The sequence below is a fragment of the Coenobita brevimanus genome, chromosome 11 (assembly GCF_032717465.1).
Source record: "Coenobita brevimanus isolate Jiangsu-jjx chromosome 11, ASM3271746v2, whole genome shotgun sequence".
Lineage (NCBI taxonomy): Eukaryota > Metazoa > Arthropoda > Malacostraca > Decapoda > Coenobitidae > Coenobita > Coenobita brevimanus.
The window spans coordinates 4,429,207-4,443,391 of record NC_136964.1 but is presented as its reverse complement, the minus strand read 5'-3'; positions in this window follow the sequence as shown (position 1 = coordinate 4,443,391).

Here is a 14,185-nt window from a genome sequence, read left to right as displayed (position 1 = left end):
AGAGAGAGAGACAGACAGACAGACAGACAGACAAACAGATAGACACACAGACAGACAGATAGACAGACACACACACAGACAGAAAACAGAGGACAACATAAAGCAGAGTAGAGCAGAATACCTTAAACGTCTAGGTATATTACTGACTGCGTCCTCCATATCGTATCCATGTGACAATGGTAAAAACATGAGTAGGTAGTTGAAACTCTCACCATACACGAAATAACTAATACGAATATGGAAACACACAACCCTATGGATAAGTTTATTTTCCAACTATAAGAAAACGTAAAGGAAAAGGCTTGTCATAAGGTAAGCTGTATTAATAATTTGGAGGATCATATAAGCCAGGAAACCATTTACAACGCTGGGTGGTAACCATATAACCAAACCATACGTGTTCCCTACGTCTCAACAAGTGGGTTGGTGGAGGGTTAGTGCCCCTCCCCGTAAAACAACTAACTCAAAGTCAAATGGCCACCCCTTATGGGATTATGGCGTCTGGCAATAGATAGATAGATAGATTTAAGAAAACAGTATAATCCACTAAGTCCCACGGCAACTCCTTCACGTGGGAAGAATATGGATGAGGTTTGCTGTCAGAAGCTTTATTACAATCTGGCAAGTACAGTACCAGACCCTCAAGGCCTCCTGCTCCATCACCCTCTTACCTCTCTCTCTCTCTCTCTCTCTCTCTCTCTCTCTGAGCTTCCCATCCATATCATCATATTTTTTGCCTTCTTCTTTCTTCCTTTCCCTACAACTTTCTCTCACTACTTGTCTCCGTCTCTCCGTCACGGTTTTCCTTCTCCCACTTTATCCTTTTATTTATTTATTTTTTTATTATTCCCTTCATCTTTCCTAGTCCCTTTCACCTTCCCCACTCCTCCCTTCTTCCGGCCTCAGCAAATTCCTAGACCATATATTCCATTTTTTTTCTTACCCACGAAAGAGACGCTCGACTGGAATGGCAAAAAATTGTTGATGGTCCGAGGAGGGAGGTCGAGCTGGATGGCAGTGGACTTTTTTCATGGTTAGATGACAGTGCCGAAAAACACACACCGACCTTCTTATTTTACTCACGTTTTTGTTGTACTAAAGTCGTCTCTGGAACTGTCTCCCTCTGTCTGTATTCCCTACTTCCTATGATCTCCAGGCTTTTAAACGTAGTGTGTCCAGGCATCTCGAAATGAACGGACCTTGAATCTGGCTCTCTTTTGTATTGTTTTTGTTTTTTGTTTTTCCTTGGAAGGAACAGTTTGGGAGCTCCTGGCCTTCGGTTCCTTCTTCCTTCCATAAAAAAAGAAGAAAATTTATTGTGCCTTAGTTTTCGCACACCAAATTCAGCCACTTCGTATGTTCATAGACACTTTTTCAAAGGATAGGAAGCAGAGGTAGGATTGAATGCACTTCCCCGTTTAACTTGTTTCTCAGAAAGCGCTCATAGGACGACACCCAGCATCATCCCAGGTAAAGTGAAACGAAAATGCATATTGTTAGATTTGCTCGCTGTAATAAAAAGGGGGGGGGGAGATACCAACAGTGAGAGAGGGAGGAAAAGATTGACCAAGTTAAAACTCTAAAATTTTTGAATTAACACGTGATGAGAGAGAGAGAGAGAGAGAGAGAGAGAGAGAGAGAGAGAGAGAGAGAGAGAGAGAGGTGATAAGGACAAAAGAAATGACCTTCAGAATGACAGTAGAGTTAGTGAATGAACCTTGGCTTAGATTAATAATTGTTACATGATCGGTGAGTGTAAGAGGTGAGAATGGATAGAATTATAGGTGAGAGAAGCGACTGAAGTTTGTGAATGGGAGAGGGGAATGCGAGAACAGAGAGGCCAGCAAGGGAGCCGGGTGTGAGAAGGGGATATGAACAGAGGAAATTGCAAGAGGTGAATGTATATGAGGAGAAGTTAGTGAGAAGTGAAACGTGAGTGTAGGAGGCTAGCACAAATGGCACTGTGGGAGAAGGAAGTATCAGAAATCAGTACGAAAAGTAACTGTGAATTGTGACAAAAACAAGGCAAGTAATTTGGATGTAAGATGCGATACTGGGTACGACGAGTAATGAGAAGTGGGAATGAGTGTTCTGAAAAGCAGAATTATGGGCGTCCGGAGGGGGGGACAAGCGGGGGGCAGTTGGTTGCCCCCCTTAGAATTCCAAATCATGTTTGGAACTTTCCCTGTCGTCACGTATATTTTCGTTCCTTTGAGTTATAGCATATCAACTTTATGTATTTGATGTAAGTCATATAACTCATGTAATTATATGCCTATTTGGTGTGTGTGTATTTTGATATAACCGCACATATATGTGTAATTTCTTTTATTTTGCCCCCTCACACCTTACAAAAAATCCTGCGGACGTCCCTGAGCAGATTAAAGATAAGAGCTCTCTCTCTCTCTCTCTCTCTCTCTCTCTCTCTACACATGTAATGCTAATATCGAATTATCATTCTTTTCAGCCGTTTTTTTCCATCATGCTTTGTTCCTTACTTTATCAATATTAAGATATTAACTAGCATCTTCATTTACTGCTCTCACGGTTCTTTTCTCGCCTATCATCCTATCCACCCATCCCACATTCATCTGTCATTTATCTCAGCCTTTCTCTTTCCCTTTCCCGCCTCACTCTGGTAGTCCGTCCTTTGATTTAAGCATCAATTACCTATAGACCCACACACAGGCAGGGAAGTTAAAGAGAAATTCTGTCTAATGCTGGGAATCACTGTATGTACTGCTATATATCAGAATTTCAGTGTGCATTATCATGTGACCTTCATGGGACCGCAACTGCAAGTAAATATGTCCCAATTGACCATGTGCTAAAATATATTCGTGTAAGATTTCTAGCACATATGAATACCCAAAAGGTGTATGACATGAATATCTCTAAGAAGACTGTTTAATATTGGCCTCTGTCACAACAGCAGAACCACGCCACAACATTTACAATCACGAAATGTGTAAGAATAAGTGGCTGCCCAATCCAGATGAATCACTACATGGGTAAAGATTAGATTTGTTTTGATTACCCATCCCCGCCCAGGAGGGGCTCGGGGACGAGTATTGTTCTCATTTGGTTTGTCTGTTTGTTTGTTTGTCCGTCTGTCTGTCGGTTAACAACTTTACGCGAAAACTACTGGTGCGATTACGACTAAAATTGCGGGTATAATGAGCTATGAACTTCTTATCACCTGATTAAAGTTTGGGCTAAATTGGTCCAGCTGTAGGCCCCCAAAATGTAAAAAAAAAAAAAAAAAAAAAAAAAGTTTTTTCCCCATAACTCCTTTCATATTCTTCATATAGACATGGAACCAAAACCTAAAGATGCATCTTTCAAATCTGCATTCTGTAACATGCCTTATTACATTAGGGGGGGTCACTCCCCACTTAGCGGTATGGGGGTCAGTTTCAAGTGAGTCGGGCCTAAAATCTCAAATGGGCAAAAAATCGTCAATTTTCACCCGATTTACTCCAGATTTGATATATGACATCTTTGACGAGATATCCTGTTGTGTTTATATGTCAGTGGGTTTGCTGTGCCTTGGCACCACTTCTTGTTAGTGATGAACTGGAAATAATACGCTTTCTGTTGGGTAAGCAAGCATAATATTTAAGACCCACCAATAAATGAGCAGATAAGATGGATATACAAGATGTAATTTAACATATGCAAACATCAAGTGCAATGACGAACAGCTACAGATATTGGTCTCGGAGTCCGTGCTGCTCATATATTACCTTATAAATATATTTTTATGTACCCAGCTCCGGGCGTAGGTTTTACAGCCCGTTCCCAAGACCCAGCAATCCTCCTACATACCATACACCATATATCACCACTTCGGGGCTAACACCCACCATCCAAGTTGAAACCATGTTAGGATTGTCTCATGCAGGGCTGGTGTGTAGGGCTGTCTCATGCATGATTGGTGTATTGGTATTAGCGGGTGTATTTTTTTTGACATGTCAGCGGGTCTTTTGGTAGATCAGTAAACTCTAATGAAAATGAAATCCTTAAACTGTTCCCTGCCCCAGCCAGGCATCAAACCTGGGTCCATTAGCGTGCAGGCATACTTGCTCCAAACATGTGATCGACAAGAGGAAACGAGGCTCGGAGGTCTGTCCAACGTGCAGAGTAATCGCGGAGAAGAATAGATACGGAGTATCAACTCTTACGGGAGAACACGAGACCAATGTAACAAGCTGGCTTGGTCAACAGATGGCATTGTGGTCGCCGGTGTGTCGTCTGTTTGTTTACACAAGTTGACAGGCGGGATGCGATGGCGCGTGGCAGTATAAATAAACTTGGCTCCAAATCCTGGACACCGCTGTGTTTGTGGGAAAAACCGACGAACTGGCACTAACCTACGGTTTCATTTCTTCCCAAAGGACAAAAAGGGGTGCGTAAAACAGGTGTGACAAACTGTTATGCATAAACAAGTGTATTACTGTCTTAAATGTTGGTGCAGATTAAGAAGTCAACAGCTGAAGCTGGGCCTCGGCATGTATGCCTAATATAGAAATCTGTAGAAATTACTATGTTTCATTACACATATGATAAAGGATACATTGGGCATTGATAAGGGACATGTGAACTTGCTGATGTAATACCGCCACACTCGCAATGCAGGGTATTATTTACTGGCCCTCACACAATCAGTATTTATTGACAATATTCAAATATGTTGCCATGTTACTGCTCTCGTGAAAATGACAGTGAAGATATGCATCATCTGTTTAAAAAGATATTACTCGTATACCGATAACGGGAAATTACTATTATATGCAGGTAAGGACTGTCACGAGTCGGCGCGTTCTCTATTTAAATAAACTCGTGACATTAAACTTTGGTGGGAAACCGTGAATTCTAGTGGAATCCCATTATGTATCACTCAGTCAACCGCGACGTATTCACCCGATCGGGAGTATTTTCAGAACATTTTTCACTGTTTCATAAGTGATCGTCTTTGTGCACGACATTAGCATCTCCGCTGAGTTATTTGTTATGGGGGTGTTTCGCTCACTCTCTTTGTGTTAGTTGTTAGCAAGTGCGGCCTGTCTTGCCTCTCTCTCTCACAATTTGAATTCAGTCAGGATCTGAACGTCGTGGAAGCAGGTTCGATTGGGCCCAGTGTGGAGCAGTGCCGCCATTTTCCAGTGAGTTCCTAAATTCCCACCTAGTGTGAGCCGGCAAGAGGCCTAGCATGTGTGGCAGCGTCCTTCCTCAGCAACGACGCCCAGTTCATCCTGTCTAGCCACTTTTCTGACCAGTATTTTCTTTTCGTTTTTCCTAGGTTTAAGAGTTTAGCTTTTGAGTGGGCGAGTGAGTGCGATCTCCTTATTTTGAATTCATTTTGAAACATGTAATGTAAATTTATCTCATTGTAATCAATAAATATACAGTTCTTTTCTCCTGAGCTTAATGTAATGTAAACTCGTGTTTTATTACTCCACATTTAGCTTATTTTAGTTATAGCTCCTAGTTTGCATAAACGCTTTGCATTATTCACAACTGGTACTTAGGCCAATCCTTTTTATTAACTTAAATCCGTTGTGCCATCTAGGAGTTAATTACACCAGCAAGAACCTGTTTATCATTAAAAGCATTATTGATTGTCAGGGGTGGAGTCACTTTCTCCAGAGGCCAACAGTTCTAATAAACAGCACGTGTGAATAATTAGTCTCTGCTGTGTACTGTTGAGAAAGTTTATAAATTCTCGTCCTTAGAGAATCGGCGAAGTAAGATGGCATAAAGTAATCATTGCTTGATTTTCACAAGTCAATTTTTTGTCCCTGTTCTCAAGTATTATTGAATATTATTCTTTAATATTGCATACTCTCAAAAACCCCGTGACAAGGACCATGTATATATATATATATATCTATATATATATATATATATATATATATAGTGTTTATATATATATATATATATATATATATATATATATATGAGAGAGAGAGAGAGAGAGAGAGAGAGAGAGAGAGAGAGAGAGAGATGATATCCACAGGGGAAAAGAAACACGAAATAGCCGAAGCACATGGGATATTTCGTGTTTCCTTTTTCCCTGTGAGTATTAGTTAAGTGATTTACTCGCAAATAGATAGATAGATGGACAGATAGATAGACAGATGCCGATATAGATATACAGATATCCACAGGTATATAGATATCCACAGGAATGTGGTAGAAGTGCGTCTGAAAACAATGGAAAGGAATTTTGTCCAGTCCAATCCACCTGATACTTATGATTAACAGAGCTAACACAACAAACGGCTATGGGTTTGTGTTGCCCGTGTGAATGTTTCCGGGATAATAATGTAACCTAACATGTACATCTATATACTCAATAAATACACTATAATATTCTTATCTGTATTATTAATACATCCATTATATTCCGAGTCGAAGACTTTTATCACTGGAATGAATCTTTGTCTCAAAATACGTTATATGGGACACTATTCACCAGCCTCATGTTATCAATGGTGAGGGATGCTCATGCACAATATAATTATTTAAGACTAACTTAGTTTCACGTGGAAGGCTTATATATTCCAGATTCAAAATCTAAACATAGTCTACCCCGTAACCGTTCTCTTATATCCCGTTCTCCCTTATCTCGCTTGTACACTAGATGGCGTGAAGGTAATGGCCTCGCAATTTTAACTTGAGTCGTTGCTCCGTATCTTTTCTCCTCCGTGAGAGTAATGCAGCAGCTCTAACCCGGTGCTTCGTCTCATCTCATCCATTACATGCCCACATCCTTAGAAGTGCAGACCAACTCTGTATCGATTTGGCCACCGCCTAACCCCAGAGTTGATACGTGGATGCGTGTGAAGTTCAACTATTTATTATTAATTTATTCATGATATTTATTATTAACTTGACAAACTTTGTTACGAAGTTAATCTGGGATATTAAAGTAATTCGTGTTTTAGGTCCTTTTGCATATTTCATCAGAATTTTAATGAAATGAACACATAAAAGGGCTAAAAATCCCCACCTTCCACTTTTTTCAGCGAGAGACTTGAAGATCAAATCAGAATAGTAGTGGTTTGGTCATGTGGAGAGGATGGAGAGCGAGAGACTGACGAGAAGAGTGTATGTGAGTGAGGTGGAAGGGGGAGGAAGGGGCCAAGGATGAGACGGAGGGATGGAGTGGAGAGGTATATGAGAGAGGAGTGTGTGAGCTGGAAGCATGGCAGTGAAATGGCAGGGGACAAGGTAACATGAAGACGATTTGTTTGTGGTCACCCCTTACGGGATTAAGGCGTCTGGCAATACATAGATAGATAGAACTTGACATGACACTTTGTTGGGAAGTAAATCTGAAATATTAAAGTAACTTGTGTGTTTTTGGTCCTCTTGCATATTTCATCATAATTTTAATGAGTACGGATACATTTAAGGGCTAAAAATACTCACACTCCACTTTTTTTAGCGAGAGACTTGAGGATCAAATCACAGCAGTGTACACATTCTCGCTGCACCATTAAGACATGCACTAAAGGCCAGAGTCAGTATTTTTATAATAATCCGATCTTGGATGTTTCACACCAAAAATTTGTAGACCACTGTGCTGAAGTAGTAAACTGTGGCAATTCCCAGGGTCCGCATCTAAATAAACCATAACGTGGACTATGACACCACCCCGACGTCCGTACCTTCATAAACATTAGCGTGAACTGTGCCAATACCCAGACCTTTCAACCGAGATAAAAGTTAACCCAACACAGTCACCGCCCCTCCTGGACACTGCATCTGCCAAAGCTGCCATCAATGTACCGACACGACCAGCAGCTTCTGAGGACACTGTAAACTACGGCACCTGATTACTTAAGGAAAGACGATCAGCGGCCTTAGAGCCATCTGATTACTTACCTACACACAGACATGACCAGCTGCCTCGAATTACACTGCAGACTAAGTCACCTAATTACTTACCGGGCAAGAATCAGATTAGGCGGTTTGAATGATGGGTGGTAAGATATCAGTATTAACTAACTGACGCCTTATTTTTTGTGCACGAAGATACTTAAGTTCCAAAAATATTACTTCAATTCTGGCCCTTATAACGACATTACAAAATAGGCAACAACTAACACTGTGGGAAATAGTAAACCTAACCTTGCCACTGACGCTATAAATATTTCATTTAATTGATCTCTCTATACTGCCCTCCCTCCCCCTCGACCTTAACAGTTTCCTGCCTCGCCTTCCTATCTCCCTGGGTTACTGTGATGCAGGGTAATGGGGTCAGTATTGGGTTTTCACGTCGCTTAAGTATCGTTTTTTAATGGGATATTTATCAGGTTAACGATACGAGGACGCAGTCGGGGACCTCAGAGTGTATTCCTGCACCTCTTCCCCTGCCCTTATTGTTCAGAAAGAGAAGCGGGTTTAATATAGCTGAGTGTGTACTGAACATTCCCTAGTAATTCCTCCTAAACCCATTACCACCTCGCTTTAACGCATCCCATCCAAATCCCACTCCAACTCCACGTATGTACACCGTAGTCCCAGTATAAACACCTAAATCTACCGTGCTGAAAGCAGTAAGGAATACATACACATAAACTCAATAAAATCTATTACTTCAGATTCCCACTGCAAGCATTTGAAAAGCGAAGCAGGGAGGTTACAATAAGGTTTGCTTGCCCAAGTGGGGTGACGAGACGAGTGGAATCTGTTGGTTTGTTGTTGCAGTATTGAGAGAGAGAGAGAGAGAGAGAGAGAGAGAGAGAATGTGGCGATAATCCCTGAAAGAAACCATTGAATACGGTCTGTAAAAGATGGGGGTGATGTAGGACAGAGTTAAGAAAGAGATGATGGAGAGTCAAGAGATCGATAGAGGTTGGAGAAGTAAGAGTGTGTGTGTGTGTGTGTGTGTGTGTGTGTGTGTGTGTGTGTGTGTGTGTGTGTGTGTGTGTGTGTGTGTGTGTGTGTGTGTGTGTGTGTGTGTGTGTGTGTGTGTGTGTGTGTGTGTGTGTGTGTGTGTGTGTGTGTGTGTGTGTGTGTGTGTGTGTGTGTGTGTGTGTGTGTGTGTGTGTGTGTGTGTGTGTGTGTGTGTGTGTGTGTGTGTGTGTGTGTGTGTGTGTGTGTGTGTGTGTGTGTGTGTGTGTGTGTGTGTGTGTGTGTGTGTGTGTGTGTGTGTGTGTGTGTGTGTGTGTGTGTGTGTGTGTGTGTGTGTGTGTGTGTGTGTGTGTGTGTGTGTGTGTGTGTGTGTGTGTGTGTGTGTGTGTGTGTGTGTGTGTGTGTGTGTGTGTGTGTGTGTGTGTGTGTGTGTGTGTGTGTGTGTGTGTGTGTGTGTGTGTGTGTGTGTGTGTGTGTGTGTGTGTGTGTGTGTGTGTGTGTGTGTGTGTGTGTGTGTGTGTGTGTGTGTGTGTGTGTGTGTGTGTGTGTGTGTGTGTGTGTGTGTGTGTGTGTGTGTGTGTGTGTGTGTGTGTGTGTGTGTGTGTGTGTGTGTGTGAGAGAGAGAGAGAGAGAGAGAGAGAGAGAGAGAGAGAGAGAAAGGCGCTCACGACAGCTTCTGACCACATACCGCCTCAGTATCTCTCCTGTAATTTGCAACATGTCTGCAGCAGCCCTTGGTGACGGTCTAATTAGTTTCGTGAAAGTGGTAGTTAATGATGATTGTGTGGTCGCAGGAGGCTGTAGTGGTTGGTAGGGCATTATTAACTAGAGAACATTCAACAATAAAAGAACTAAGACCCGTTTGTTGAGTAGAATTGAACCATGTTTACCATGGATGTGTTTTGGTGGGTTTGCTATGCTTATTATGAGTCAAGGAAATTTTGTGGTGTGGCATTTAACTTTTATCAATAAAATTAACATTACAAATTATTAGTTAAAAAAGACATGCAACTAATTTTATTTTATTTTTTTTTTATTTTTTTTATGTGACCGACTCTGGGCATAGGCTTCACAGCCTGCTCTCAAGGCCCAGTAGTCCTCCTACGTACCGCACACCTCTACATGTCACCACTTCGGCGCTAACACCCACCGTCCATACTGAATACATGCTAGGGCTGTCTCATACAGGACTGGTGTATTGGTATTAGCGGGGGTATTTTTACGACATGTCGGCGGGCCTTCTGGTAGATCAGTAAAGTCTGATTTTTCTGAAATTCAAATTCTTAAACTGTTCCCTGCCTCAGCGGGATTTGAACCTGGGTCCGTCAGGACTGCAGGCCAACTCTCTACTTCAGAACACTCTTCATTCTGTTTCAGTATGTGAACCAAAACTGTAATTTCATTTTTCCTTGCTGCGTATTCTACGAGTGAATCTTGCGTTGATGGATGTTGTTGGCTGAGCATTTTGTGGAATAGTTAAGGTAGTGTGTATGGACTGGCGAAGAGGTATTTGTGTCGTCTATTTACTCTTCGAATCCCAAACATAGACTCATTTTTGACTGACATAAGAAATAATACGGTATTCATTTACAGATGACACTTGATAAAATATATTATAAATATGATTGTTTCAACAGTGACATTCTTTTTTTTTTCTTGTCTTCAGATTGGTGGTCCAAACAGATGTTTGTGTCACCATAAACTGGAAATTATTATCATGCAAACGGCCACTGAAAAAATCTGATGACAATTAATAACCCTTTTTTTTTTTTTATTATGAGTTTCTTTTATGCAAGGAAGAAGGAACTAAATGCTAGATACCCGAAAGACAGAATAGAAATGAGAGTTTTCTACTAGACATGCCCACCGGACTGGTGTAGGGATGCAAGCAGACAGTTCAGAGTAGCAGTGACTATTGAATTAGCGACAGAAAAGAGATAAAGATGCAGGAGTGCGGTGAAGAGACAGAGGTTGAAGGGAGCCAGTAACAGGAGGAGAGTTAATGAGATGAAAAGCCTTTGACTCCACCGTGTTGAGAAAAGCTGTATGTGGGGAGCTTCCCCACAGATGAGTTGTATTCTGCACAGGTTTGAATAAAGCCCCTGTATAAAGTCAGCAAGTGTGCAAGGCTAAAGACGGTACGGAGTCGGCATAGCACACCTAATCTCTACGAAGCAGATTTAACGAGAGAGATGATATGATCTTTCCAAGGCAAATCTCGGGAGAATGAAACCCCGAATATGTTCAGTGATGATGCAGGATTGAGCTGGAAGAATTTGACGGGTCAAAAGATGTAAGAACTGAATCTTTGATGCATGAAAAACAGGAAGATTATTACTTTTACCCCAATCAGAAATATGAGCCAAGTCAGACATTAGGCGTGCTATATCCTCATCCGTTTTTTGTTGAAGTAACTGCTAAGATGGACGCTGTGAAAAGTGAATGGAAAGGTGAAGGGTGGAGTCATCAGCATATGAGTGGATAGCGTTGCTTAGAAAGTCATTGATGAAGAGAAGGAGGTGAGTTGGTGATAGGACAGAACCCTGAAAAACACCACTACTGTTAGCTCTAGGAGGACGGTGTCCTTCTACGACAGCAACTATAGAACGATCAGAAAGGAAGGTAGTGATGATATGCACAGATAGAAACCGTAAGACAGCAGTTTGGAAATTAAAGATTTATGCCAGACTCGATCGAAGGCCTTTGAAATGTCAAGTATAATGGCAAAGCTTTCGCCAAAGTCCCGAAAGGAGGATGACCAGGAGTCTGAAAGAAAGGTGAAAAGAATGTCAGTGGAGCGTCCCTGGAAGAAATCATATTGGTGATTGGAAAGAAAGTTATGATAGGAATGGAGTTTTATTTTTTTTATGAAAAGATAGATTTGAAAAGTTTTCAAGTACAAGATATTAGAGCAACTGGGTGATCGAGGGCTGGGAATGGTCACGCATCTTTGAAACAGCCTGAATGAGAGCAAACTTCCATCAAGAAGTAAAGATACAAGTCAACAGACAAAGGCGAAACAGTTTACATAGGCACTGTGTAAACACGATAGCACAGTTTTTGAAGACAGCAGAATGGGCTCCATCAGGCCCATATGTTTGTTACTATTGAGGCCAGTGATGGCGGAAAATACATTAGTGACGAAAATTTAGTATCAGTCATGAGGAAGTCAGAAGAGGGAAGTGATGGGGGAACAGCACCAAAAATGTCTGAGATTGAACTGGAGGTGAACACTGGGCAAAGAGTTCTTTATCAGTAGAAGAAACATCTGCAGAGCCATCAGAGTGGACAAGAGGAGGGAATGATGAAGTATTGTTGTTAGAAAAGTTTTTGGCAAGGTGGCAGATGGAGTGGGAAGAATTTGACTCAGAGAGTTCAGAACATTTAGAATGAATGAAATTATGCTTAGAACAGTGAAGAACAGACTTAGCACGGCTGCATGCAGAGACATGAAATGAGAATCAGGGAGGCTTTGTTCTGGTACCTCTTGTAGGTCTTCTCGTTATTGTGGACAACATTGGAACAGGCGTGATTGAACCTTTTTTTTTTTTTTTTCGTTAGTCACAGGATAAGAGAAGGGACTTTATGCTTCCATGGCCGAGAAAAAAAAAAAAACATTTGTAATGCGTGACGCACACAAAAATGGGTCTTGGCCATGGATGTAATAGTTATTTCAGAAAAATGTAAAAGAAGTACTGCCTGAGGGCCTCTCATTACGCAGCTCCAAAGTGCCATACCTGCTTTTTCTTGGGAGGGTCCACAGGCCTTACTGAAGCAATTGGACCGATTAAGGTGGTAAGAGTTTGATCAGAGGAGCCTAACAGAGAGAAAAAATTGATAACATTAGCAGAAGGATTAGTTGTAAGGAAGTGGCCAAGTATGTTGGAAATCTTTCCAATGTAGTCTTGGATATGGGTAGGGTACTGTACGACTGCTCTAGGCCATTAAGGATAGAAAAGATGGAGATTTGTTCACCAGGTTGATCAGTAAAAGAAGAGGAGAGCCAAAGGTGGTAGAGAACATTGAAATAACGTTAAATGGAGATTTCAGAAAATGGAGAAATTGAAATGATGTGTTCCATCTTAGAAGTAAGATAGTCATACAATTTTTCATAGACAGACAGCTGATGTGGTAAATAAGCAACACAAAAATATTTAGTCAGAGAATGACAGGATAATCGAAGGCAGAGAGTAGAGAATTCAGAAGATTCAAATTCAGGAACATGCGAGCAAGATATGTTGCTGCTTAGATATACACAACACCCACCTTTTGCTTTGAAGTTGGTATAAAGATCAGCTAGTCAGGTCAGGTGCGGGTAAAGGGATGGGTCTGTTATGATGTGGCAGGGGCAAACCAGCTCTGCTGTCGGGCCCTGCTGCGGATGTCACTGATTGCATTGCGCAGTTGACCCTTGTGCGGTGTGGTGCGGTGAGGATATGTCCGTTCTCCCCTTCGGGGCTAAGATGCAAATGAATGTGTTTGAATGGATGAGTAAATGGAGAGTGTGTTGTCCTGTCTCGGCTACCTCCCTTTCCTTGGGGGAAGCAGCCTAGGTATATAGATAGATAGATATATAAAGAAAGTAGGAAGATACAGAAAGGGGTTTGCTATCAGTTGCCTCAAACAGGTGAGTCTCAGTGAGGAACAGATGGTGCTATTTAGAGAAATAGAGCTGGTGTTAAACACAGAGAAAATTAGAGGAAAGACCACGAATGTTGCAGAAATTAACATGAAGTGAGTCAGACAGTGGTGACATGTAGAGGTGTATGGTATGTAGGAGGACTGCTGGGCCTTGGGAGCAGACTGTGAAGCCTATGCTCAGAGTCGGGCACATTTAAAAAAAAAAAAAAAATCTCATTTGGCAGTCACTGGGATAGAGGCGGCTGTTGGGAGCTTTGATGGTCACGCTTCACCCCTCTGGGAACTCAGAGACTGAGTGGTCAGATGTTATTATTTTCTTAATTTTGAACAGGAAGTGTGCCGATTATAGTGCATGTAATTTGGTACTGACAGTTAGAGGGAGTTGTAAAGTAGAGTATGCATGCCTACTACCTGTATTACTGAAACAACGAAAAAGTTCAGCAAAGGGAGATGGTCAACATCTAGTCCCGAGGGCTGATGAAACGGGAGCTCCAGCTCTCCCAGTCATCAGCTCCCCATCCACCTTGGGAGTATCGCCCTGTTCGACTGGTGCTTCAGTCTACTCCATATTCACGAACAGGTAACTATGGCTGTAAGAAATTTTTAAAAATATAGCAATAGGATGGCCATGCCGCTGGCTTTATCATTTTAAATGATGATAGTAACCACAAATGATGCA